This window comes from Chiloscyllium punctatum, chromosome 17 (genome assembly GCF_047496795.1).
Source record: "Chiloscyllium punctatum isolate Juve2018m chromosome 17, sChiPun1.3, whole genome shotgun sequence".
In the NCBI taxonomy this organism is placed as follows: Eukaryota; Metazoa; Chordata; class Chondrichthyes; order Orectolobiformes; family Hemiscylliidae; genus Chiloscyllium; species Chiloscyllium punctatum.
This window is the reverse complement of record NC_092755.1, coordinates 33,199,473-33,227,038: the sequence shown is the minus strand read 5'-3', so window position 1 is coordinate 33,227,038 and position 27,566 is coordinate 33,199,473. Positions and strand designations below refer to the sequence as shown.

At 45.8% G+C, this 27,566-nt stretch overlaps 13 non-coding genes across 13 annotated transcripts; all 13 read left to right on the top strand.

Annotated features, from left to right (window-relative positions):
- Positions 1–1,919: 1,919 nt before the first annotated feature.
- On the top strand, positions 1,920–1,993 carry trnai-aau (transfer RNA isoleucine (anticodon AAU)). Its single transcript has one exon. It is a non-coding gene; the product is annotated as a tRNA-Ile (tRNA).
- Positions 1,994–4,004: 2,011 nt separating this feature from the next.
- Positions 4,005–4,078, top strand: trnai-aau (transfer RNA isoleucine (anticodon AAU)). Its single transcript has one exon. It is a non-coding gene; the product is annotated as a tRNA-Ile (tRNA).
- Positions 4,079–6,089: 2,011 nt separating this feature from the next.
- trnai-aau (transfer RNA isoleucine (anticodon AAU)) lies at positions 6,090–6,163 on the top strand. The gene has a single exon. It is a non-coding gene; the product is annotated as a tRNA-Ile (tRNA).
- A 2,013-nt stretch (positions 6,164–8,176) lies between these two features.
- On the top strand, positions 8,177–8,250 carry trnai-aau (transfer RNA isoleucine (anticodon AAU)). The gene has a single exon. It is a non-coding gene; the product is annotated as a tRNA-Ile (tRNA).
- A 2,011-nt stretch (positions 8,251–10,261) lies between these two features.
- Positions 10,262–10,335, top strand: trnai-aau (transfer RNA isoleucine (anticodon AAU)). The gene has a single exon. It is a non-coding gene; the product is annotated as a tRNA-Ile (tRNA).
- Positions 10,336–12,348: 2,013 nt separating this feature from the next.
- On the top strand, positions 12,349–12,422 carry trnai-aau (transfer RNA isoleucine (anticodon AAU)). Its single transcript has one exon. It is a non-coding gene; the product is annotated as a tRNA-Ile (tRNA).
- Positions 12,423–14,433: 2,011 nt separating this feature from the next.
- trnai-aau (transfer RNA isoleucine (anticodon AAU)) lies at positions 14,434–14,507 on the top strand. Its single transcript has one exon. It is a non-coding gene; the product is annotated as a tRNA-Ile (tRNA).
- Positions 14,508–16,518: 2,011 nt separating this feature from the next.
- Positions 16,519–16,592, top strand: trnai-aau (transfer RNA isoleucine (anticodon AAU)). The gene has a single exon. It is a non-coding gene; the product is annotated as a tRNA-Ile (tRNA).
- Positions 16,593–18,603: 2,011 nt separating this feature from the next.
- Positions 18,604–18,677, top strand: trnai-aau (transfer RNA isoleucine (anticodon AAU)). The gene has a single exon. It is a non-coding gene; the product is annotated as a tRNA-Ile (tRNA).
- Positions 18,678–20,691: 2,014 nt separating this feature from the next.
- trnai-aau (transfer RNA isoleucine (anticodon AAU)) lies at positions 20,692–20,765 on the top strand. The gene has a single exon. It is a non-coding gene; the product is annotated as a tRNA-Ile (tRNA).
- A 2,011-nt stretch (positions 20,766–22,776) lies between these two features.
- On the top strand, positions 22,777–22,850 carry trnai-aau (transfer RNA isoleucine (anticodon AAU)). Its single transcript has one exon. It is a non-coding gene; the product is annotated as a tRNA-Ile (tRNA).
- A 2,011-nt stretch (positions 22,851–24,861) lies between these two features.
- trnai-aau (transfer RNA isoleucine (anticodon AAU)) lies at positions 24,862–24,935 on the top strand. Its single transcript has one exon. It is a non-coding gene; the product is annotated as a tRNA-Ile (tRNA).
- A 2,014-nt stretch (positions 24,936–26,949) lies between these two features.
- Positions 26,950–27,023, top strand: trnai-aau (transfer RNA isoleucine (anticodon AAU)). Its single transcript has one exon. It is a non-coding gene; the product is annotated as a tRNA-Ile (tRNA).
- Positions 27,024–27,566: the final 543 nt, after the last annotated feature.

The window sequence follows — 27,566 nt, the reverse complement described above, 5'->3', positions numbered from 1 at the left end:
CGCACGACTTGATCGCCTGACTGGGTGGATGTGTCGGCCGCAAAACAACCAGTCTCAGTTGTTTTGGCCAACAAATGCAAAACATTGTGCAGTATTAGGCAGACCTGGCACAGTCTCGGAGGAGAACCAGAGTTCAGGCTTCAATTCGTTCGTGTTATTTTCCTGGATCTCTGTTAATACTCGTCACACGACTTCCAGAGGCAATTCGTTCGCTTGCTCACCTCTCATGCATCGACACTGGAGTTATCATATCACCAGCAATACCATAGAGCCATTAATAAAAGCAAATTACTGCGGATGCTGGAATCTGAAACCAAAAGAGAAAATGCTGGAAAATCTCAGCAGGTCTGGCACCATCTGCAAGGAGAGAAAAGAGCTGACGTTTCGAGTCTAACGGATTTAAGGTAAAGATAAAAACAAAGGGGGAGTATTATCGAGCTGTTTCTACCACGCTGAGAGGAGGTGAGTCAAGGCTCCAGATGCAAAGGTGATAATGACAGTGCATGGAGAGATTAAAGGGAGATTAAGAGGCGTGAATGACCCAGGCTGAAGCCAGCGCTATGTGACAAAATAAGTGAGGGATGGGTGAAGCAGAGACAAAATGGAAAACAGGGGAGAAGGGTAGCAAAGCGGGAAGAGGAGAGGAAAAAGGTATTGAGAGAGTGGGGAGCGAGAGAAAGAGAGACAGTCAAGAAATAAGAGGTACAGAACAGTGGCAAAAAAAACACAACTAAAAAAGATAAATAAAATAATTGAAATAAAATTACCTGAAGTTATTTGAATTCAACAACTTCAGACAATTTTACTTCGTTTTTTTATTTATCTTTTTTATCATTTCACCTGCACTATCATAGAGCCATTAGATGTGGACAGCACTGAAAACACAGTCTTCGGTCGCACTCGTCCATTCCGAACAGATATCCTCAACTCATCCAGTCGCGATTGCATGCACTTGACCCATTTCTCTCTCAACCCTTCCTATTCAAGTACACGTCCAGATTCCTTAACAGTATTGGAATTATACCATCCATCACCAGCTCGACTGGTAACTTATTCCAGAAACGCACCACCCTCTGCGTGCAGCCGTTGCCCCTCACTGCCTTTCGAATTCTCACCCTCCCACACCAGATTTATACCCTCTAGCTCTGAACTGCCCCACCTGAGCGAAAGGAACTTGTCTATTTACCCGATTCATTCCCCTCATGATTGAAAAACCTCCGTAAGATCAGCTCCCAGCCTCTGACGCGCCAGGCGAAATCGTGAGCGAGTGTTCAGCCTGTAAACGTTTGCACCTTTTCCATTTTCAAATGTAGATGGTAGCATGCTGTCTGAAGCAGTCGTTTTAGCAGCTGACCTGTGGCTGACAAACTCTGCAGGAAGGCCTGATAACTTGCTGTCAAACGAAGATTGCATAAGCAACATGAGTCATTGAGCAAAACGTGCAGTTGACTTCTGAGCTGTTGCTGACACCAAAGCAACTGCGTCGTTTGGAAGCAGAAAGAACCTCACTGATAGATTACAATTCCAATGCCTTTCGCATAAGGTGCGTAGTAGTTAATCAGCAGCACATAACCCTGACTCCAAAGGTCTGTGAGTATCCAGAAGAACAGTGAGCGATCGGTGAAGGTACGGTTCTCCAGACGAAATTTGTCAACGTGAGAAGCTGCAGCTGAGCTGGTGGCGTTGCGATTGAAATTGCATGCGTCGGGACATTGTGCTTCATTTTAGATATCAGAGCAAATGTTTAACTCGAGTATGCGCGTTCGGAAAAGTAAATGTTTTTTTTTTGTTGAAAAGCTTTGCAACGAAAGGAAATACTTCAGACTATCGTGCGATCGATGAGAAGCAGAAAATGCAGAGCAGCCGTGGTTGTGGGCACCGGCAATATAGGCATTTGCTCTCGCTGAGCTACCAGCGTTGGTCGGTTAGCTCAGCTGGTTAGAGCGTGGTGCTAATAACGCCAAAGTCGTGGGTTCGATCCCCACACTGACCCCATGCAGCGCTTGTGTGGTTGCTGTGTTTCCAAACGACGTGCTCCACCAAGCCGGAAGCGCCACCTTCGCAATAAAACATTTGACAGGGATAGAGGCCCGACTTGATCGCCTGACTGGGTGGATGTGTTGGCCGCAAAACAACCAGTCTCAGTTGTTTTGGCCAACAAATGCAAAACATTGTGCAGTATTAGGCAGACCTGGCACAGTCTCGGAGGAGAACCAGAGTTCAGGCTTCAATTCGTTCGTGTTATTTTCCTGGATCTCTGTTAATACTCGTCACACGACTTCCAGAGGCAATTCGTTCGCTTGCTCACCTCTCATGCATCGACACTGGAGTTATCATATCACCAGCAATACCATAGAGCCATTAATAAAAGCAAATTACTGCGGATGCTGGAATCTGAAACCAAAAGAGAAAATGCTGGAAAATCTCAGCAGGTCTGGCACCATCTGCAAGGAGAGAAAAGAGCTGACGTTTCGAGTCTAACGGATTTAAGGTAAAGATAAAAACAAAGGGGGAGTATTATCGAGCTGTTTCTACCACGCTGAGAGGAGGTGAGTCAAGGCTCCAGATGCAAAGGTGATAATGACAGTGCATGGAGAGATTAAAGGGAGATTAAGAGGCGTGAATGACCCAGGCTGAAGCCAGCGCTATGTGACAAAATAAGTGAGGGATGGGTGAAGCAGAGACAAAATGGAAAACAGGGGAGAAGGGTAGCAAAGCGGGAAGAGGAGAGGAAAAAGGTATTGAGAGAGTGGGGAGCGAGAGAAAGAGAGACAGTCAAGAAATAAGAGATACACAACAGTGGCAAAAAAACACAACTAAAAAAGATAAATAAAATAATTGAAATAAAATTACCTGAAGTTATTTGAATTCAACAACTTCAGACAATTTTACTTCGTTTTTTAATTTATCTTTTTTATCATTTCACCTGCACTATCATAGAGCCATTAGATGTGGACAGCACTGAAAACACAGTCTTCGGTCGCACTCGTCCATTCCGAACAGATATCCTCAACTCATCCAGTCGCGATTGCATGCACTTGACCCATTTCTCTCTCAACCCTTCCTATTCAAGTACACGTCCAGATTCCTTAACAGTATTGGAATTATACCATCCATCACCAGCTCGACTGGTAACTTATTCCAGAAACGCACCACCCTCTGCGTGCAGCCGTTGCCCCTCACTGCCTTTCGAATTCTCACCCTCCCACACCAGATTTATACCCTCCAGTTCTGAACTGCCCCACCTGAGCGAAAGGAACTTGTCTATTTACCCGATTCATTCCCCTCATGATTGAAAAACCTCCGTAAGATCAGCTCCCAGCCTCTGACGCGCCAGGCGAAATCGTGAGCGAGTGTTCAGCCTGTAAACGTTTGCACCTTTTCCATTTTCAAATGTAGATGGTAGCATGCTGTCTGAAGCAGTCGTTTTAGCAGCTGACCTGTGGCTGACAAACTCTGCAGGAAGGCCTGATAACTTGCTGTCAAACGAAGATTGCATAAGCAACATGAGTCATTGAGCAAAACGTGCAGTTGACTTCTGAGCTGTTGCTGACACCAAAGCAACTGCGTCGTTTGGAAGCAGAAAGAACCTCACTGATAGATTACAATTCCAATGCCTTTCGCATAAGGTGCGTAGTAGTTAATCAGCAGCACATAACCCTGACTCCAAAGGTCTGTGAGTATCCAGAAGAACAGTGAGCGATCGGTGAAGGTACGGTTCTCCAGACGAAATTTGTCAACGTGAGAAGCTGCAGCTGAGCTGGTGGCGTTGCGATTGAAATTGCATGCGTCGGGACATTGTGCTTCATTTTAGATATCAGAGCAAATGTTTAACTCGAGTATGCGCGTTCGGAAAAGTAAATGTTTTTTTTTGTTGAAAAGCTTTGCAACGAAAGGAAATACTTCAGACTATCGTGCGATCGATGAGAAGCAGAAAATGCAGAGCAGCCGTGGTTGTGGGCACCGGCAATATAGGCATTTGCTCTCGCTGAGCTGCCAGCGTTGGTCGGTTAGCTCAGCTGGTTAGAGCGTGGTGCTAATAACGCCAAGGTCGTGGGTTCGATCCCCACACTGACCACATGCAGCGCTTGTGCGGTTGCTGTGTTTCCAAACGACGTGCTCCACCAAGCCGGAAGCGCCACCTTCGCAATAAAACATTTGACACGGATAGACGCACGACTTGATCGCCTGACTGGGTGGATGTGTCGGCCGCAAAACAACCAGTCTCAGTTGTTTTGGCCAACAAATGCAAAACATTGTGCAGTATTAGGCAGACCTGGCACAGTCTCGGAGGAGAACCAGAGTTCAGGCTTCAATTCGTTCGTGTTATTTTCCTGGATCTCTGTTAATACTCGTCACACGACTTCCAGAGGCAATTCGTTCGCTTGCTCACCTCTCATGCATCGACACTGGAGTTATCATATCACCAGCAATACCATAGAGCCATTAATAAAAGCAAATTACTGCGGATGCTGGAATCTGAAACCAAAAGAGAAAATGCTGGAAAATCTCAGCAGGTCTGGCACCATCTGCAAGGAGAGAAAAGAGCTGACGTTTCGAGTCTAACGGATTTAAGGTAAAGATAAAAACAAAGGGGGAGTATTATCGAGCTGTTTCTACCACGCTGAGAGGAGGTGAGTCAAGGCTCCAGATGCAAAGGTGATAATGACAGTGCATGGAGAGATTAAAGGGAGATTAAGAGGCGTGAATGACCCAGGCTGAAGCCAGCGCTATGTGACAAAATAAGTGAGGGATGGGTGAAGCAGAGACAAAATGGAAAACAGGGGAGAAGGGTAGCAAAGCGGGAAGAGGAGAGGAAAAAGGTATTGAGAGAGTGGGGAGCGAGAGAAAGAGAGACAGTCAAGAAATAAGAGGTACACAACAGTGGCAAAAAAACACAACTAAAAAAGATAAATAAAATAATTGAAATAAAATTACCTGAAGTTATTTGAATTCAACAACTTCAGACAATTTTACTTCGTTTTTTTATTTATCTTTTTTATCATTTCACCTGCACTATCATAGAGCCATTAGATGTGGACAGCACTGAAAACACAGTCTTCGGTCGCACTCGTCCATTCCGAACAGATATCCTCAACTCATCCAGTCGCGATTGCATGCACTTCACCCATTTCTCTCTCAACCCTTCCTATTCAAGTACACGTCCAGATTCCTTAACAGTATTGGAATTATACCATCCATCACCAGCTCGACTGGTAACTTATTCCAGAAACGCACCACCCTCTGCGTGCAGCCGTTGCCCCTCACTGCCTTTCGAATTCTCACCCTCCCACACCAGATTTATACCCTCCAGTTCTGAACTGCCCCACCTGAGCGAAAGGAACTTGTCTATTTACCCGATTCATTCCCCTCATGATTGAAAAACCTCCGTAAGATCAGCTCCCAGCCTCTGACGCGCCAGGCGAAATCGTGAGCGAGTGTTCAGCCTGTAAACGTTTGCACCTTTTCCATTTTCAAATGTAGATGGTAGCATGCTGTCTGAAGCAGTCGTTTTAGCAGCTGACCTGTGGCTGACAAACTCTGCAGGAAGGCCTGATAACTTGCTGTCAAACGAAGATTGCATAAGCAACATGAGTCATTGAGCAAAACGTGCAGTTGACTTCTGAGCTGTTGCTGACACCAAAGCAACTGCGTCGTTTGGAAGCAGAAAGAACCTCACTGATAGATTACAATTCCAATGCCTTTCGCATAAGGTGCGTAGTAGTTAATCAGCAGCACATAACCCTGACTCCAAAGGTCTGTGAGTATCCAGAAGAACAGTGAGCGATCGGTGAAGGTACGGTTCTCCAGACGAAATTTGTCAACGTGAGAAGCTGCAGCTGAGCTGGTGGCGTTGCGATTGAAATTGCATGCGTCGGGACATTGTGCTTCATTTTAGATATCAGAGCAAATGTTTAACTCGAGTATGCGCGTTCGGAAAAGTAAATGTTTTTTTTTGTTGAAAAGCTTTGCAACGAAAGGAAATACTTCAGACTATCGTGCGATCGACGAGAAGCAGAAAATGCAGAGCAGCCGTGGTTGTGGGCACCGGCAATATAGGCATTTGCTCTCGCTGAGCTGCCAGCGTTGGTCGGTTAGCTCAGCTGATTAGAGCGTGGTGCTAATAACGCCAAGGTCGTGGGTTCGATCCCCACACTGACCACATGCAGCGCTTGTGTGGTTGCTGTGTTTCCAAACGACGTGCTCCACCAAGCCGGAAGCGCCACCTTCGCAATAAAACATTTGACACGGAGAGAGGCACGACTTGATCGCCTGACTGGGTGGATGTGTCGGCCGCAAAACAACCAGTCTCAGTTGTTTTGGCCAACAAATGCAAAACATTGTGCAGTATTAGGCAGACCTGGCACAGTCTCGGAGGAGAACCAGAGTTCAGGCTTCAATTCGTTCGTGTTATTTTCCTGGATCTCTGTTAATACTCGTCACACGACTTCCAGAGGCAATTCGTTCGCTTGCTCACCTCTCATGCATCGACACTGGAGTTATCATATCACCAGCAATACCATAGAGCCATTAATAAAAGCAAATTACTGCGGATGCTGGAATCTGAAACCAAAAGAGAAAATGCTGGAAAATCTCAGCAGGTCTGGCACCATCTGCAAGGAGAGAAAAGAGCTGACGTTTCGAGTCTAACGGATTTAAGGTAAAGATAAAAACAAAGGGGGAGTATTATGGAGCTGTTTCTACCACGCTGAGAGGAGGTGAGTCAAGGCTCCAGATGCAAAGGTGATAATGACAGTGCATGGAGAGATTAAAGGGAGATTAAGAGGCGTGAATGACCCAGGCTGAAGCCAGCGCTATGTGACAAAATAAGTGAGGGATGGGTGAAGCAGAGACAAAATGGAAAACAGGGGAGAAGGGTAGCAAAGCGGGAAGAGGAGAGGAAAAAGGTATTGAGAGAGTGGGGAGCGAGAGAAAGAGAGACAGTCAAGAAATAAGAGGTACAGAACAGTGGCAAAAAAAACACAACTAAAAAAGATAAATAAAATAATTGAAATAAAATTACCTGAAGTTATTTGAATTCAACAACTTCAGACAATTTTACTTCGTTTTTTTATTTATCTTTTTTATCATTTCACCTGCACTATCATAGAGCCATTAGATGTGGACAGCACTGAAAACACAGTCTTCGGTCGCACTCGTCCATTCCGAACAGATATCCTCAACTCATCCAGTCGCGATTGCATGCACTTGACCCATTTCTCTCTCAACCCTTCCTATTCAAGTACACGTCCAGATTCCTTAACAGTATTGGAATTATACCATCCATCACCAGCTCGACTGGTAACTTATTCCAGAAACGCACCACCCTCTGCGTGCAGCCGTTGCCCCTCACTGCCTTTCGAATTCTCACCCTCCCACACCAGATTTATACCCTCTAGCTCTGAACTGCCCCACCTGAGCGAAAGGAACTTGTCTATTTACCCGATTCATTCCCCTCATGATTGAAAAACCTCCGTAAGATCAGCTCCCAGCCTCTGACGCGCCAGGCGAAATCGTGAGCGAGTGTTCAGCCTGTAAACGTTTGCACCTTTTCCATTTTCAAATGTAGATGGTAGCATGCTGTCTGAAGCAGTCGTTTTAGCAGCTGACCTGTGGCTGACAAACTCTGCAGGAAGGCCTGATAACTTGCTGTCAAACGAAGATTGCATAAGCAACATGAGTCATTGAGCAAAACGTGCAGTTGACTTCTGAGCTGTTGCTGACACCAAAGCAACTGCGTCGTTTGGAAGCAGAAAGAACCTCACTGATAGATTACAATTCCAATGCCTTTCGCATAAGGTGCGTAGTAGTTAATCAGCAGCACATAACCCTGACTCCAAAGGTCTGTGAGTATCCAGAAGAACAGTGAGCGATCGGTGAAGGTACGGTTCTCCAGACGAAATTTGTCAACGTGAGAAGCTGCAGCTGAGCTGGTGGCGTTGCGATTGAAATTGCATGCGTCGGGACATTGTGCTTCATTTTAGATATCAGAGCAAATGTTTAACTCGAGTATGCGCGTTCGGAAAAGTAAATGTTTTTTTTTTGTTGAAAAGCTTTGCAACGAAAGGAAATACTTCAGACTATCGTGCGATCGATGAGAAGCAGAAAATGCAGAGCAGCCGTGGTTGTGGGCACCGGCAATATAGGCATTTGCTCTCGCTGAGCTACCAGCGTTGGTCGGTTAGCTCAGCTGGTTAGAGCGTGGTGCTAATAACGCCAAAGTCGTGGGTTCGATCCCCACACTGACCACATGCAGCGCTTGTGTGGTTGCTGTGTTTCCAAACGACGTGCTCCACCAAGCCGGAAGCGCCACCTTCGCAATAAAACATTTGACAGGGATAGAGGCCCGACTTGATCGCCTGACTGGGTGGATGTGTCGGCCGCAAAACAACCAGTCTCAGTTGTTTTGGCCAACAAATGCAAAACATTGTGCAGTATTAGGCAGACCTGGCACAGTCTCGGAGGAGAACCAGAGTTCAGGCTTCAATTCGTTCGTGTTATTTTCCTGGATCTCTGTTAATACTCGTCACACGACTTCCAGAGGCAATTCGTTCGCTTGCTCACCTCTCATGCATCGACACTGGAGTTATCATATCACCAGCAATACCATAGAGCCATTAATAAAAGCAAATTACTGCGGATGCTGGAATCTGAAACCAAAAGAGAAAATGCTGGAAAATCTCAGCAGGTCTGGCACCATCTGCAAGGAGAGAAAAGAGCTGACGTTTCGAGTCTAACGGATTTAAGGTAAAGATAAAAACAAAGGGGGAGTATTATCGAGCTGTTTCTACCACGCTGAGAGGAGGTGAGTCAAGGCTCCAGATGCAAAGGTGATAATGACAGTGCATGGAGAGATTAAAGGGAGATTAAGAGGCGTGAATGACCCAGGCTGAAGCCAGCGCTATGTGACAAAATAAGTGAGGGATGGGTGAAGCAGAGACAAAATGGAAAACAGGGGAGAAGGGTAGCAAAGCGGGAAGAGGAGAGGAAAAAGGTATTGAGAGAGTGGGGAGCGAGAGAAAGAGAGACAGTCAAGAAATAAGAGATACACAACAGTGGCAAAAAAACACAACTAAAAAAGATAAATAAAATAATTGAAATAAAATTACCTGAAGTTATTTGAATTCAACAACTTCAGACAATTTTACTTCGTTTTTTTATTTATCTTTTTTATCATTTCACCTGCACTATCATAGAGCCATTAGATGTGGACAGCACTGAAAACACAGTCTTCGGTCGCACTCGTCCATTCCGAACAGATATCCTCAACTCATCCAGTCGCGATTGCATGCACTTGACCCATTTCTCTCTCAACCCTTCCTATTCAAGTACACGTCCAGATTCCTTAACAGTATTGGAATTATACCATCCATCACCAGCTCGACTGGTAACTTATTCCAGAAACGCACCACCCTCTGCGTGCAGCCGTTGCCCCTCACTGCCTTTCGAATTCTCACCCTCCCACACCAGATTTATACCCTCCAGTTCTGAACTGCCCCACCTGAGCGAAAGGAACTTGTCTATTTACCCGATTCATTCCCCTCATGATTGAAAAACCTCCGTAAGATCAGCTCCCAGCCTCTGACGCGCCAGGCGAAATCGTGAGCGAGTGTTCAGCCTGTAAACGTTTGCACCTTTTCCATTTTCAAATGTAGATGGTAGCATGCTGTCTGAAGCAGTCGTTTTAGCAGCTGACCTGTGGCTGACAAACTCTGCAGGAAGGCCTGATAACTTGCTGTCAAACGAAGATTGCATAAGCAACATGAGTCATTGAGCAAAACGTGCAGTTGACTTCTGAGCTGTTGCTGACACCAAAGCAACTGCGTCGTTTGGAAGCAGAAAGAACCTCACTGATAGATTACAATTCCAATGCCTTTCGCATAAGGTGCGTAGTAGTTAATCAGCAGCACATAACCCTGACTCCAAAGGTCTGTGAGTATCCAGAAGAACAGTGAGCGATCGGTGAAGGTACGGTTCTCCAGACGAAATTTGTCAACGTGAGAAGCTGCAGCTGAGCTGGTGGCGTTGCGATTGAAATTGCATGCGTCGGGACATTGTGCTTCATTTTAGATATCAGAGCAAATGTTTAACTCGAGTATGCGCGTTCGGAAAAGTAAATGTTTTTTTTTGTTGAAAAGCTTTGCAACGAAAGGAAATACTTCAGACTATCGTGCGATCGATGAGAAGCAGAAAATGCAGAGCAGCCGTGGTTGTGGGCACCGGCAATATAGGCATTTGCTCTCGCTGAGCTGCCAGCGTTGGTCGGTTAGCTCAGCTGGTTAGAGCGTGGTGCTAATAACGCCAAGGTCGTGGGTTCGATCCCCACACTGACCACATGCAGCGCTTGTGCGGTTGCTGTATTTCCAAACGACGTGCTCCACCAAGCCGGAAGCGCCACCTTCGCAATAAAACATTTGACACGGATAGACGCACGACTTGATCGCCTGACTGGGTGGATGTGTCGGCCGCAAAACAACCAGTCTCAGTTGTTTTGGCCAACAAATGCAAAACATTGTGCAGTATTAGGCAGACCTGGCACAGTCTCGGAGGAGAACCAGAGTTCAGGCTTCAATTCGTTCGTGTTATTTTCCTGGATCTCTGTTAATACTCGTCACACGACTTCCAGAGGCAATTCGTTCGCTTGCTCACCTCTCATGCATCGACACTGGAGTTATCATATCACCAGCAATACCATAGAGCCATTAATAAAAGCAAATTACTGCGGATGCTGGAATCTGAAACCAAAAGAGAAAATGCTGGAAAATCTCAGCAGGTCTGGCACCATCTGCAAGGAGAGAAAAGAGCTGACGTTTCGAGTCTAACGGATTTAAGGTAAAGATAAAAACAAAGGGGGAGTATTATCGAGCTGTTTCTACCACGCTGAGAGGAGGTGAGTCAAGGCTCCAGATGCAAAGGTGATAATGACAGTGCATGGAGAGATTAAAGGGAGATTAAGAGGCGTGAATGACCCAGGCTGAAGCCAGCGCTATGTGACAAAATAAGTGAGGGATGGGTGAAGCAGAGACAAAATGGAAAACAGGGGAGAAGGGTAGCAAAGCGGGAAGAGGAGAGGAAAAAGGTATTGAGAGAGTGGGGAGCGAGAGAAAGAGAGACAGTCAAGAAATAAGAGGTACAGAACAGTGGCAAAAAAAACACAACTAAAAAAGATAAATAAAATAATTGAAATAAAATTACCTGAAGTTATTTGAATTCAACAACTTCAGACAATTTTACTTCGTTTTTTTATTTATCTTTTTTATCATTTCACCTGCACTATCATAGAGCCATTAGATGTGGACAGCACTGAAAACACAGTCTTCGGTCGCACTCGTCCATTCCGAACAGATATCCTCAACTCATCCAGTCGCGATTGCATGCACTTGACCCATTTCTCTCTCAACCCTTCCTATTCAAGTACACGTCCAGATTCCTTAACAGTATTGGAATTATACCATCCATCACCAGCTCGACTGGTAACTTATTCCAGAAACGCACCACCCTCTGCGTGCAGCCGTTGCCCCTCACTGCCTTTCGAATTCTCACCCTCCCACACCAGATTTATACCCTCTAGCTCTGAACTGCCCCACCTGAGCGAAAGGAACTTGTCTATTTACCCGATTCATTCCCCTCATGATTGAAAAACCTCCGTAAGATCAGCTCCCAGCCTCTGACGCGCCAGGCGAAATCGTGAGCGAGTGTTCAGCCTGTAAACGTTTGCACCTTTTCCATTTTCAAATGTAGATGGTAGCATGCTGTCTGAAGCAGTCGTTTTAGCAGCTGACCTGTGGCTGACAAACTCTGCAGGAAGGCCTGATAACTTGCTGTCAAACGAAGATTGCATAAGCAACATGAGTCATTGAGCAAAACGTGCAGTTGACTTCTGAGCTGTTGCTGACACCAAAGCAACTGCGTCGTTTGGAAGCAGAAAGAACCTCACTGATAGATTACAATTCCAATGCCTTTCGCATAAGGTGCGTAGTAGTTAATCAGCAGCACATAACCCTGACTCCAAAGGTCTGTGAGTATCCAGAAGAACAGTGAGCGATCGGTGAAGGTACGGTTCTCCAGACGAAATTTGTCAACGTGAGAAGCTGCAGCTGAGCTGGTGGCGTTGCGATTGAAATTGCATGCGTCGGGACATTGTGCTTCATTTTAGATATCAGAGCAAATGTTTAACTCGAGTATGCGCGTTCGGAAAAGTAAATGTTTTTTTTTTGTTGAAAAGCTTTGCAACGAAAGGAAATACTTCAGACTATCGTGCGATCGATGAGAAGCAGAAAATGCAGAGCAGCCGTGGTTGTGGGCACCGGCAATATAGGCATTTGCTCTCGCTGAGCTACCAGCGTTGGTCGGTTAGCTCAGCTGGTTAGAGCGTGGTGCTAATAACGCCAAAGTCGTGGGTTCGATCCCCACACTGACCCCATGCAGCGCTTGTGTGGTTGCTGTGTTTCCAAACGACGTGCTCCACCAAGCCGGAAGCGCCACCTTCGCAATAAAACATTTGACAGGGATAGAGGCCCGACTTGATCGCCTGACTGGGTGGATGTGTTGGCCGCAAAACAACCAGTCTCAGTTGTTTTGGCCAACAAATGCAAAACATTGTGCAGTATTAGGCAGACCTGGCACAGTCTCGGAGGAGAACCAGAGTTCAGGCTTCAATTCGTTCGTGTTATTTTCCTGGATCTCTGTTAATACTCGTCACACGACTTCCAGAGGCAATTCGTTCGCTTGCTCACCTCTCATGCATCGACACTGGAGTTATCATATCACCAGCAATACCATAGAGCCATTAATAAAAGCAAATTACTGCGGATGCTGGAATCTGAAACCAAAAGAGAAAATGCTGGAAAATCTCAGCAGGTCTGGCACCATCTGCAAGGAGAGAAAAGAGCTGACGTTTCGAGTCTAACGGATTTAAGGTAAAGATAAAAACAAAGGGGGAGTATTATCGAGCTGTTTCTACCACGCTGAGAGGAGGTGAGTCAAGGCTCCAGATGCAAAGGTGATAATGACAGTGCATGGAGAGATTAAAGGGAGATTAAGAGGCGTGAATGACCCAGGCTGAAGCCAGCGCTATGTGACAAAATAAGTGAGGGATGGGTGAAGCAGAGACAAAATGGAAAACAGGGGAGAAGGGTAGCAAAGCGGGAAGAGGAGAGGAAAAAGGTATTGAGAGAGTGGGGAGCGAGAGAAAGAGAGACAGTCAAGAAATAAGAGATACACAACAGTGGCAAAAAAACACAACTAAAAAAGATAAATAAAATAATTGAAATAAAATTACCTGAAGTTATTTGAATTCAACAACTTCAGACAATTTTACTTCGTTTTTTAATTTATCTTTTTTATCATTTCACCTGCACTATCATAGAGCCATTAGATGTGGACAGCACTGAAAACACAGTCTTCGGTCGCACTCGTCCATTCCGAACAGATATCCTCAACTCATCCAGTCGCGATTGCATGCACTTGACCCATTTCTCTCTCAACCCTTCCTATTCAAGTACACGTCCAGATTCCTTAACAGTATTGGAATTATACCATCCATCACCAGCTCGACTGGTAACTTATTCCAGAAACGCACCACCCTCTGCGTGCAGCCGTTGCCCCTCACTGCCTTTCGAATTCTCACCCTCCCACACCAGATTTATACCCTCCAGTTCTGAACTGCCCCACCTGAGCGAAAGGAACTTGTCTATTTACCCGATTCATTCCCCTCATGATTGAAAAACCTCCGTAAGATCAGCTCCCAGCCTCTGACGCGCCAGGCGAAATCGTGAGCGAGTGTTCAGCCTGTAAACGTTTGCACCTTTTCCATTTTCAAATGTAGATGGTAGCATGCTGTCTGAAGCAGTCGTTTTAGCAGCTGACCTGTGGCTGACAAACTCTGCAGGAAGGCCTGATAACTTGCTGTCAAACGAAGATTGCATAAGCAACATGAGTCATTGAGCAAAACGTGCAGTTGACTTCTGAGCTGTTGCTGACACCAAAGCAACTGCGTCGTTTGGAAGCAGAAAGAACCTCACTGATAGATTACAATTCCAATGCCTTTCGCATAAGGTGCGTAGTAGTTAATCAGCAGCACATAACCCTGACTCCAAAGGTCTGTGAGTATCCAGAAGAACAGTGAGCGATCGGTGAAGGTACGGTTCTCCAGACGAAATTTGTCAACGTGAGAAGCTGCAGCTGAGCTGGTGGCGTTGCGATTGAAATTGCATGCGTCGGGACATTGTGCTTCATTTTAGATATCAGAGCAAATGTTTAACTCGAGTATGCGCGTTCGGAAAAGTAAATGTTTTTTTTTGTTGAAAAGCTTTGCAACGAAAGGAAATACTTCAGACTATCGTGCGATCGATGAGAAGCAGAAAATGCAGAGCAGCCGTGGTTGTGGGCACCGGCAATATAGGCATTTGCTCTCGCTGAGCTGCCAGCGTTGGTCGGTTAGCTCAGCTGGTTAGAGCGTGGTGCTAATAACGCCAAGGTCGTGGGTTCGATCCCCACACTGACCACATGCAGCGCTTGTGCGGTTGCTGTGTTTCCAAACGACGTGCTCCACCAAGCCGGAAGCGCCACCTTCGCAATAAAACATTTGACACGGATAGACGCACGACTTGATCGCCTGACTGGGTGGATGTGTCGGCCGCAAAACAACCAGTCTCAGTTGTTTTGGCCAACAAATGCAAAACATTGTGCAGTATTAGGCAGACCTGGCACAGTCTCGGAGGAGAACCAGAGTTCAGGCTTCAATTCGTTCGTGTTATTTTCCTGGATCTCTGTTAATACTCGTCACACGACTTCCAGAGGCAATTCGTTCGCTTGCTCACCTCTCATGCATCGACACTGGAGTTATCATATCACCAGCAATACCATAGAGCCATTAATAAAAGCAAATTACTGCGGATGCTGGAATCTGAAACCAAAAGAGAAAATGCTGGAAAATCTCAGCAGGTCTGGCACCATCTGCAAGGAGAGAAAAGAGCTGACGTTTCGAGTCTAACGGATTTAAGGTAAAGATAAAAACAAAGGGGGAGTATTATCGAGCTGTTTCTACCACGCTGAGAGGAGGTGAGTCAAGGCTCCAGATGCAAAGGTGATAATGACAGTGCATGGAGAGATTAAAGGGAGATTAAGAGGCGTGAATGACCCAGGCTGAAGCCAGCGCTATGTGACAAAATAAGTGAGGGATGGGTGAAGCAGAGACAAAATGGAAAACAGGGGAGAAGGGTAGCAAAGCGGGAAGAGGAGAGGAAAAAGGTATTGAGAGAGTGGGGAGCGAGAGAAAGAGAGACAGTCAAGAAATAAGAGGTACACAACAGTGGCAAAAAAACACAACTAAAAAAGATAAATAAAATAATTGAAATAAAATTACCTGAAGTTATTTGAATTCAACAACTTCAGACAATTTTACTTCGTTTTTTTATTTATCTTTTTTATCATTTCACCTGCACTATCATAGAGCCATTAGATGTGGACAGCACTGAAAACACAGTCTTCGGTCGCACTCGTCCATTCCGAACAGATATCCTCAACTCATCCAGTCGCGATTGCATGCACTTCACCCATTTCTCTCTCAACCCTTCCTATTCAAGTACACGTCCAGATTCCTTAACAGTATTGGAATTATACCATCCATCACCAGCTCGACTGGTAACTTATTCCAGAAACGCACCACCCTCTGCGTGCAGCCGTTGCCCCTCACTGCCTTTCGAATTCTCACCCTCCCACACCAGATTTATACCCTCTAGTTCTGAACTGCCCCACCTGAGCGAAAGGAACTTGTCTATTTACCCGATTCATTCCCCTCATGATTGAAAAACCTCCGTAAGATCAGCTCCCAGCCTCTGACGCGCCAGGCGAAATCGTGAGCGAGTGTTCAGCCTGTAAACGTTTGCACCTTTTCCATTTTCAAATGTAGATGGTAGCATGCTGTCTGAAGCAGTCGTTTTAGCAGCTGACCTGTGGCTGACAAACTCTGCAGGAAGGCCTGATAACTTGCTGTCAAACGAAGATTGCATAAGCAACATGAGTCATTGAGCAAAACGTGCAGTTGACTTCTGAGCTGTTGCTGACACCAAAGCAACTGCGTCGTTTGGAAGCAGAAAGAACCTCACTGATAGATTACAATTCCAATGCCTTTCGCATAAGGTGCGTAGTAGTTAATCAGCAGCACATAACCCTGACTCCAAAGGTCTGTGAGTATCCAGAAGAACAGTGAGCGATCGGTGAAGGTACGGTTCTCCAGACGAAATTTGTCAACGTGAGAAGCTGCAGCTGAGCTGGTGGCGTTGCGATTGAAATTGCATGCGTCGGGACATTGTGCTTCATTTTAGATATCAGAGCAAATGTTTAACTCGAGTATGCGCGTTCGGAAAAGTAAATGTTTTTTTTTGTTGAAAAGCTTTGCAACGAAAGGAAATACTTCAGACTATCGTGCGATCGATGAGAAGCAGAAAATGCAGAGCAGCCGTGGTTGTGGGCACCGGCAATATAGGCATTTGCTCTCGCTGAGCTGCCAGCGTTGGTCGGTTAGCTCAGCTGGTTAGAGCGTGGTGCTAATAACGCCAAGGTCGTGGGTTCGATCCCCACACTGACCACATGCAGCGCTTGTGCGGTTGCTGTGTTTCCAAACGACGTGCTCCACCAAGCCGGAAGCGCCACCTTCGCAATAAAACATTTGACACGGATAGACGCACGACTTGATCGCCTGACTGGGTGGATGTGTCGGCCGCAAAACAACCAGTCTCAGTTGTTTTGGCCAACAAATGCAAAACATTGTGCAGTATTAGGCAGACCTGGCACAGTCTCGGAGGAGAACCAGAGTTCAGGCTTCAATTCGTTCGTGTTATTTTCCTGGATCTCTGTTAATACTCGTCACACGACTTCCAGAGGCAATTCGTTCGCTTGCTCACCTCTCATGCATCGACACTGGAGTTATCATATCACCAGCAATACCATAGAGCCATTAATAAAAGCAAATTACTGCGGATGCTGGAATCTGAAACCAAAAGAGAAAATGCTGGAAAATCTCAGCAGGTCTGGCACCATCTGCAAGGAGAGAAAAGAGCTGACGTTTCGAGTCTAACGGATTTAAGGTAAAGATAAAAACAAAGGGGGAGTATTATGGAGCTGTTTCTACCACGCTGAGAGGAGGTGAGTCAAGGCTCCAGATGCAAAGGTGATAATGACAGTGCATGGAGAGATTAAAGGGAGATTAAGAGGCGTGAATGACCCAGGCTGAAGCCAGCGCTATGTGACAAAATAAGTGAGGGATGGGTGAAGCAGAGACAAAATGGAAAACAGGGGAGAAGGGTAGCAAAGCGGGAAGAGGAGAGGAAAAAGGTATTGAGAGAGTGGGGAGCGAGAGAAAGAGAGACAGTCAAGAAATAAGAGGTACACAACAGTGGCAAAAAAACACAACTAAAAAAGATAAATAAAATAATTGAAATAAAATTACCTGAAGTTATTTGAATTCAACAACTTCAGACAATTTTACTTCGTTTTTTTATTTATCTTTTTTATCATTTCACCTGCACTATCATAGAGCCATTAGATGTGGACAGCACTGAAAACACAGTCTTCGGTCGCACTCGTCCATTCCGAACAGATATCCTCAACTCATCCAGTCGCGATTGCATGCACTTGACCCATTTCTCTCTCAACCCTTCCTATTCAAGTACACGTCCAGATTCCTTAACAGTATTGGAATTATACCATCCATCACCAGCTCGACTGGTAACTTATTCCAGAAACGCACCACCCTCTGCGTGCAGCCGTTGCCCCTCACTGCCTTTCGAATTCTCACCCTCCCACACCAGATTTATACCCTCCAGTTCTGAACTGCCCCACCTGAGCGAAAGGAACTTGTCTATTTACCCGATTCATTCCCCTCATGATTGAAAAACCTCCGTAAGATCAGCTCCCAGCCTCTGACGCGCCAGGCGAAATCGTGAGCGAGTGTTCAGCCTGTAAACGTTTGCACCTTTTCCATTTTCAAATGTAGATGGTAGCATGCTGTCTGAAGCAGTCGTTTTAGCAGCTGACCTGTGGCTGACAAACTCTGCAGGAAGGCCTGATAACTTGCTGTCAAACGAAGATTGCATAAGCAACATGAGTCATTGAGCAAAACGTGCAGTTGACTTCTGAGCTGTTGCTGACACCAAAGCAACTGCGTCGTTTGGAAGCAGAAAGAACCTCACTGATAGATTACAATTCCAATGCCTTTCGCATAAGGTGCGTAGTAGTTAATCAGCAGCACATAACCCTGACTCCAAAGGTCTGTGAGTATCCAGAAGAACAGTGAGCGATCGGTGAAGGTACGGTTCTCCAGACGAAATTTGTCAACGTGAGAAGCTGCAGCTGAGCTGGTGGCGTTGCGATTGAAATTGCATGCGTCGGGACATTGTGCTTCATTTTAGATATCAGAGCAAATGTTTAACTCGAGTATGCGCGTTCGGAAAAGTAAATGTTTTTTTTTGTTGAAAAGCTTTGCAACGAAAGGAAATACTTCAGACTATCGTGCGATCGATGAGAAGCAGAAAATGCAGAGCAGCCGTGGTTGTGGGCACCGGCAATATAGGCATTTGCTCTCGCTGAGCTGCCAGCGTTGGTCGGTTAGCTCAGCTGATTAGAGCGTGGTGCTAATAACGCCAAGGTCGTGGGTTCGATCCCCACACTGACCACATGCAGCGCTTGTGTGGTTGCTGTGTTTCCAAACGACGTGCTCCACCAAGCCGGAAGCGCCACCTTCGCAATAAAACATTTGACACGGAGAGAGGCACGACTTGATCGCCTGACTGGGTGGATGTGTCGGCCGCAAAACAACCAGTCTCAGTTGTTTTGGCCAACAAATGCAAAACATTGTGCAGTATTAGGCAGACCTGGCACAGTCTCGGAGGAGAACCAGAGTTCAGGCTTCAATTCGTTCGTGTTATTTTCCTGGATCTCTGTTAATACTCGTCACACGACTTCCAGAGGCAATTCGTTCGCTTGCTCACCTCTCATGCATCGACACTGGAGTTATCATATCACCAGCAATACCATAGAGCCATTAATAAAAGCAAATTACTGCGGATGCTGGAATCTGAAACCAAAAGAGAAAATGCTGGAAAATCTCAGCAGGTCTGGCACCATCTGCAAGGAGAGAAAAGAGCTGACGTTTCGAGTCTAACGGATTTAAGGTAAAGATAAAAACAAAGGGGGAGTATTATGGAGCTGTTTCTACCACGCTGAGAGGAGGTGAGTCAAGGCTCCAGATGCAAAGGTGATAATGACAGTGCATGGAGAGATTAAAGGGAGATTAAGAGGCGTGAATGACCCAGGCTGAAGCCAGCGCTATGTGACAAAATAAGTGAGGGATGGGTGAAGCAGAGACAAAATGGAAAACAGGGGAGAAGGGTAGCAAAGCGGGAAGAGGAGAGGAAAAAGGTATTGAGAGAGTGGGGAGCGAGAGAAAGAGAGACAGTCAAGAAATAAGAGGTACAGAACAGTGGCAAAAAAAACACAACTAAAAAAGATAAATAAAATAATTGAAATAAAATTACCTGAAGTTATTTGAATTCAACAACTTCAGACAATTTTACTTCGTTTTTTTATTTATCTTTTTTATCATTTCACCTGCACTATCATAGAGCCATTAGATGTGGACAGCACTGAAAACACAGTCTTCGGTCGCACTCGTCCATTCCGAACAGATATCCTCAACTCATCCAGTCGCGATTGCATGCACTTGACCCATTTCTCTCTCAACCCTTCCTATTCAAGTACACGTCCAGATTCCTTAACAGTATTGGAATTATACCATCCATCACCAGCTCGACTGGTAACTTATTCCAGAAACGCACCACCCTCTGCGTGCAGCCGTTGCCCCTCACTGCCTTTCGAATTCTCACCCTCCCACACCAGATTTATACCCTCTAGCTCTGAACTGCCCCACCTGAGCGAAAGGAACTTGTCTATTTACCCGATTCATTCCCCTCATGATTGAAAAACCTCCGTAAGATCAGCTCCCAGCCTCTGACGCGCCAGGCGAAATCGTGAGCGAGTGTTCAGCCTGTAAACGTTTGCACCTTTTCCATTTTCAAATGTAGATGGTAGCATGCTGTCTGAAGCAGTCGTTTTAGCAGCTGACCTGTGGCTGACAAACTCTGCAGGAAGGCCTGATAACTTGCTGTCAAACGAAGATTGCATAAGCAACATGAGTCATTGAGCAAAACGTGCAGTTGACTTCTGAGCTGTTGCTGACACCAAAGCAACTGCGTCGTTTGGAAGCAGAAAGAACCTCACTGATAGATTACAATTCCAATGCCTTTCGCATAAGGTGCGTAGTAGTTAATCAGCAGCACATAACCCTGACTCCAAAGGTCTGTGAGTATCCAGAAGAACAGTGAGCGATCGGTGAAGGTACGGTTCTCCAGACGAAATTTGTCAACGTGAGAAGCTGCAGCTGAGCTGGTGGCGTTGCGATTGAAATTGCATGCGTCGGGACATTGTGCTTCATTTTAGATATCAGAGCAAATGTTTAACTCGAGTATGCGCGTTCGGAAAAGTAAATGTTTTTTTTTTTGTTGAAAAGCTTTGCAACGAAAGGAAATACTTCAGACTATCGTGCGATCGATGAGAAGCAGAAAATGCAGAGCAGCCGTGGTTGTGGGCACCGGCAATATAGGCATTTGCTCTCGCTGAGCTACCAGCGTTGGTCGGTTAGCTCAGCTGGTTAGAGCGTGGTGCTAATAACGCCAAAGTCGTGGGTTCGATCCCCACACTGACCACATGCAGCGCTTGTGTGGTTGCTGTGTTTCCAAACGACGTGCTCCACCAAGCCGGAAGCGCCACCTTCGCAATAAAACATTTGACAGGGATAGAGGCCCGACTTGATCGCCTGACTGGGTGGATGTGTCGGCCGCAAAACAACCAGTCTCAGTTGTTTTGGCCAACAAATGCAAAACATTGTGCAGTATTAGGCAGACCTGGCACAGTCTCGGAGGAGAACCAGAGTTCAGGCTTCAATTCGTTCGTGTTATTTTCCTGGATCTCTGTTAATACTCGTCACACGACTTCCAGAGGCAATTCGTTCGCTTGCTCACCTCTCATGCATCGACACTGGAGTTATCATATCACCAGCAATACCATAGAGCCATTAATAAAAGCAAATTACTGCGGATGCTGGAATCTGAAACCAAAAGAGAAAATGCTGGAAAATCTCAGCAGGTCTGGCACCATCTGCAAGGAGAGAAAAGAGCTGACGTTTCGAGTCTAACGGATTTAAGGTAAAGATAAAAACAAAGGGGGAGTATTATCGAGCTGTTTCTACCACGCTGAGAGGAGGTGAGTCAAGGCTCCAGATGCAAAGGTGATAATGACAGTGCATGGAGAGATTAAAGGGAGATTAAGAGGCGTGAATGACCCAGGCTGAAGCCAGCGCTATGTGACAAAATAAGTGAGGGATGGGTGAAGCAGAGACAAAATGGAAAACAGGGGAGAAGGGTAGCAAAGCGGGAAGAGGAGAGGAAAAAGGTATTGAGAGAGTGGGGAGCGAGAGAAAGAGAGACAGTCAAGAAATAAGAGATACACAACAGTGGCAAAAAAACACAACTAAAAAAGATAAATAAAATAATTGAAATAAAATTACCTGAAGTTATTTGAATTCAACAACTTCAGACAATTTTACTTCGTTTTTTTATTTATCTTTTTTATCATTTCACCTGCACTATCATAGAGCCATTAGATGTGGACAGCACTGAAAACACAGTCTTCGGTCGCACTCGTCCATTCCGAACAGATATCCTCAACTCATCCAGTCGCGATTGCATGCACTTGACCCATTTCTCTCTCAACCCTTCCTATTCAAGTACACGTCCAGATTCCTTAACAGTATTGGAATTATACCATCCATCACCAGCTCGACTGGTAACTTATTCCAGAAACGCACCACCCTCTGCGTGCAGCCGTTGCCCCTCACTGCCTTTCGAATTCTCACCCTCCCACACCAGATTTATACCCTCCAGTTCTGAACTGCCCCACCTGAGCGAAAGGAACTTGTCTATTTACCCGATTCATTCCCCTCATGATTGAAAAACCTCCGTAAGATCAGCTCCCAGCCTCTGACGCGCCAGGCGAAATCGTGAGCGAGTGTTCAGCCTGTAAACGTTTGCACCTTTTCCATTTTCAAATGTAGATGGTAGCATGCTGTCTGAAGCAGTCGTTTTAGCAGCTGACCTGTGGCTGACAAACTCTGCAGGAAGGCCTGATAACTTGCTGTCAAACGAAGATTGCATAAGCAACATGAGTCATTGAGCAAAACGTGCAGTTGACTTCTGAGCTGTTGCTGACACCAAAGCAACTGCGTCGTTTGGAAGCAGAAAGAACCTCACTGATAGATTACAATTCCAATGCCTTTCGCATAAGGTGCGTAGTAGTTAATCAGCAGCACATAACCCTGACTCCAAAGGTCTGTGAGTATCCAGAAGAACAGTGAGCGATCGGTGAAGGTACGGTTCTCCAGACGAAATTTGTCAACGTGAGAAGCTGCAGCTGAGCTGGTGGCGTTGCGATTGAAATTGCATGCGTCGGGACATTGTGCTTCATTTTAGATATCAGAGCAAATGTTTAACTCGAGTATGCGCGTTCGGAAAAGTAAATGTTTTTTTTTGTTGAAAAGCTTTGCAACGAAAGGAAATACTTCAGACTATCGTGCGATCGATGAGAAGCAGAAAATGCAGAGCAGCCGTGGTTGTGGGCACCGGCAATATAGGCATTTGCTCTCGCTGAGCTGCCAGCGTTGGTCGGTTAGCTCAGCTGGTTAGAGCGTGGTGCTAATAACGCCAAGGTCGTGGGTTCGATCCCCACACTGACCACATGCAGCGCTTGTGCGGTTGCTGTATTTCCAAACGACGTGCTCCACCAAGCCGGAAGCGCCACCTTCGCAATAAAACATTTGACACGGATAGACGCACGACTTGATCGCCTGACTGGGTGGATGTGTCGGCCGCAAAACAACCAGTCTCAGTTGTTTTGGCCAACAAATGCAAAACATTGTGCAGTATTAGGCAGACCTGGCACAGTCTCGGAGGAGAACCAGAGTTCAGGCTTCAATTCGTTCGTGTTATTTTCCTGGATCTCTGTTAATACTCGTCACACGACTTCCAGAGGCAATTCGTTCGCTTGCTCACCTCTCATGCATCGACACTGGAGTTATCATATCACCAGCAATACCATAGAGCCATTAATAAAAGCAAATTACTGCGGATGCTGGAATCTGAAACCAAAAGAGAAAATGCTGGAAAATCTCAGCAGGTCTGGCACCATCTGCAAGGAGAGAAAAGAGCTGACGTTTCGAGTCTAACGGATTTAAGGTAAAGATAAAAACAAAGGGGGAGTATTATCGAGCTGTTTCTACCACGCTGAGAGGAGGTGAGTCAAGGCTCCAGATGCAAAGGTGATAATGACAGTGCATGGAGAGATTAAAGGGAGATTAAGAGGCGTGAATGACCCAGGCTGAAGCCAGCGCTATGTGACAAAATAAGTGAGGGATGGGTGAAGCAGAGACAAAATGGAAAACAGGGGAGAAGGGTAGCAAAGCGGGAAGAGGAGAGGAAAAAGGTATTGAGAGAGTGGGGAGCGAGAGAAAGAGAGACAGTCAAGAAATAAGAGGTACACAACAGTGGCAAAAAAACACAACTAAAAAAGATAAATAAAATAATTGAAATAAAATTACCTGAAGTTATTTGAATTCAACAACTTCAGACAATTTTACTTCGTTTTTTTATTTATCTTTTTTATCATTTCACCTGCACTATCATAGAGCCATTAGATGTGGACAGCACTGAAAACACAGTCTTCGGTCGCACTCGTCCATTCCGAACAGATATCCTCAACTCATCCAGTCGCGATTGCATGCACTTGACCCATTTCTCTCTCAACCCTTCCTATTCAAGTACACGTCCAGATTCCTTAACAGTATTGGAATTATACCATCCATCACCAGCTCGACTGGTAACTTATTCCAGAAACGCACCACCCTCTGCGTGCAGCCGTTGCCCCTCACTGCCTTTCGAATTCTCACCCTCCCACACCAGATTTATACCCTCCAGTTCTGAACTGCCCCACCTGAGCGAAAGGAACTTGTCTATTTACCCGATTCATTCCCCTCATGATTGAAAAACCTCCGTAAGATCAGCTCCCAGCCTCTGACGCGCCAGGCGAAATCGTGAGCGAGTGTTCAGCCTGTAAACGTTTGCACCTTTTCCATTTTCAAATGTAGATGGTAGCATGCTGTCTGAAGCAGTCGTTTTAGCAGCTGACCTGTGGCTGACAAACTCTGCAGGAAGGCCTGATAACTTGCTGTCAAACGAAGATTGCATAAGCAACATGAGTCATTGAGCAAAACGTGCAGTTGACTTCTGAGCTGTTGCTGACACCAAAGCAACTGCGTCGTTTGGAAGCAGAAAGAACCTCACTGATAGATTACAATTCCAATGCCTTTCGCATAAGGTGCGTAGTAGTTAATCAGCAGCACATAACCCTGACTCCAAAGGTCTGTGAGTATCCAGAAGAACAGTGAGCGATCGGTGAAGGTACGGTTCTCCAGACGAAATTTGTCAACGTGAGAAGCTGCAGCTGAGCTGGTGGCGTTGCGATTGAAATTGCATGCGTCGGGACATTGTGCTTCATTTTAGATATCAGAGCAAATGTTTAACTCGAGTATGCGCGTTCGGAAAAGTAAATGTTTTTTTTTGTTGAAAAGCTTTGCAACGAAAGGAAATACTTCAGACTATCGTGCGATCGATGAGAAGCAGAAAATGCAGAGCAGCCGTGGTTGTGGGCACCGGCAATATAGGCATTTGCTCTCGCTGAGCTGCCAGCGTTGGTCGGTTAGCTCAGCTGATTAGAGCGTGGTGCTAATAACGCCAAGGTCGTGGGTTCGATCCCCACACTGACCACATGCAGCGCTTGTGTGGTTGCTGTGTTTCCAAACGACGTGCTCCACCAAGCCGGAAGCGCCACCTTCGCAATAAAACATTTGACACGGAGAGAGGCACGACTTGATCGCCTGACTGGGTGGATGTGTCGGCCGCAAAACAACCAGTCTCAGTTGTTTTGGCCAACAAATGCAAAACATTGTGCAGTATTAGGCAGACCTGGCACAGTCTCGGAGGAGAACCAGAGTTCAGGCTTCAATTCGTTCGTGTTATTTTCCTGGATCTCTGTTAATACTCGTCACACGACTTCCAGAGGCAATTCGTTCGCTTGCTCACCTCTCATGCATCGACACTGGAGTTATCATATCACCAGCAATACCATAGAGCCATTAATAAAAGCAAATTACTGCGGATGCTGGAATCTGAAACCAAAAGAGAAAATGCTGGAAAATCTCAGCAGGTCTGGCACCATCTGCAAGGAGAGAAAAGAGCTGACGTTTCGAGTCTAACGGATTTAAGGTAAAGATAAAAACAAAGGGGGAGTATTATGGAGCTGTTTCTACCACGCTGAGAGGAGGTGAGTCAAGGCTCCAGATGCAAAGGTGATAATGACAGTGCATGGAGAGATTAAAGGGAGATTAAGAGGCGTGAATGACCCAGGCTGAAGCCAGCGCTATGTGACAAAATAAGTGAGGGATGGGTGAAGCAGAGACAAAATGGAAAACAGGGGAGAAGGGTAGCAAAGCGGGAAGAGGAGAGGAAAAAGGTATTGAGAGAGTGGGGAGCGAGAGAAAGAGAGACAGTCAAGAAATAAGAGGTACAGAACAGTGGCAAAAAAAACACAACTAAAAAAGATAAATAAAATAATTGAAATAAAATTACCTGAAGTTATTTGAATTCAACAACTTCAGACAATTTTACTTCGTTTTTTTATTTATCTTTTTTATCATTTCACCTGCACTATCATAGAGCCATTAGATGTGGACAGCACTGAAAACACAGTCTTCGGTCGCACTCGTCCATTCCGAACAGATATCCTCAACTCATCCAGTCGCGATTGCATGCACTTGACCCATTTCTCTCTCAACCCTTCCTATTCAAGTACACGTCCAGATTCCTTAACAGTATTGGAATTATACCATCCATCACCAGCTCGACTGGTAACTTATTCCAGAAACGCACCACCCTCTGCGTGCAGCCGTTGCCCCTCACTGCCTTTCGAATTCTCACCCTCCCACACCAGATTTATACCCTCTAGCTCTGAACTGCCCCACCTGAGCGAAAGGAACTTGTCTATTTACCCGATTCATTCCCCTCATGATTGAAAAACCTCCGTAAGATCAGCTCCCAGCCTCTGACGCGCCAGGCGAAATCGTGAGCGAGTGTTCAGCCTGTAAACGTTTGCACCTTTTCCATTTTCAAATGTAGATGGTAGCATGCTGTCTGAAGCAGTCGTTTTAGCAGCTGACCTGTGGCTGACAAACTCTGCAGGAAGGCCTGATAACTTGCTGTCAAACGAAGATTGCATAAGCAACATGAGTCATTGAGCAAAACGTGCAGTTGACTTCTGAGCTGTTGCTGACACCAAAGCAACTGCGTCGTTTGGAAGCAGAAAGAACCTCACTGATAGATTACAATTCCAATGCCTTTCGCATAAGGTGCGTAGTAGTTAATCAGCAGCACATAACCCTGACTCCAAAGGTCTGTGAGTATCCAGAAGAACAGTGAGCGATCGGTGAAGGTACGGTTCTCCAGACGAAATTTGTCAACGTGAGAAGCTGCAGCTGAGCTGGTGGCGTTGCGATTGAAATTGCATGCGTCGGGACATTGTGCTTCATTTTAGATATCAGAGCAAATGTTTAACTCGAGTATGCGCGTTCGGAAAAGTAAATGTTTTTTTTTTTGTTGAAAAGCTTTGCAACGAAAGGAAATACTTCAGACTATCGTGCGATCGATGAGAAGCAGAAAATGCAGAGCAGCCGTGGTTGTGGGCACCGGCAATATAGGCATTTGCTCTCGCTGAGCTACCAGCGTTGGTCGGTTAGCTCAGCTGGTTAGAGCGTGGTGCTAATAACGCCAAAGTCGTGGGTTCGATCCCCACACTGACCACATGCAGCGCTTGTGTGGTTGCTGTGTTTCCAAACGACGTGCTCCACCAAGCCGGAAGCGCCACCTTCGCAATAAAACATTTGACAGGGATAGAGGCCCGACTTGATCGCCTGACTGGGTGGATGTGTCGGCCGCAAAACAACCAGTCTCAGTTGTTTTGGCCAACAAATGCAAAACATTGTGCAGTATTAGGCAGACCTGGCACAGTCTCGGAGGAGAACCAGAGTTCAGGCTTCAATTCGTTCGTGTTATTTTCCTGGATCTCTGTTAATACTCGTCACACGACTTCCAGAGGCAATTCGTTCGCTTGCTCACCTCTCATGCATCGACACTGGAGTTATCATATCACCAGCAATACCATAGAGCCATTAATAAAAGCAAATTACTGCGGATGCTGGAATCTGAAACCAAAAGAGAAAATGCTGGAAAATCTCAGCAGGTCTGGCACCATCTGCAAGGAGAGAAAAGAGCTGACGTTTCGAGTCTAACGGATTTAAGGTAAAGATAAAAACAAAGGGGGAGTATTATCGAGCTGTTTCTACC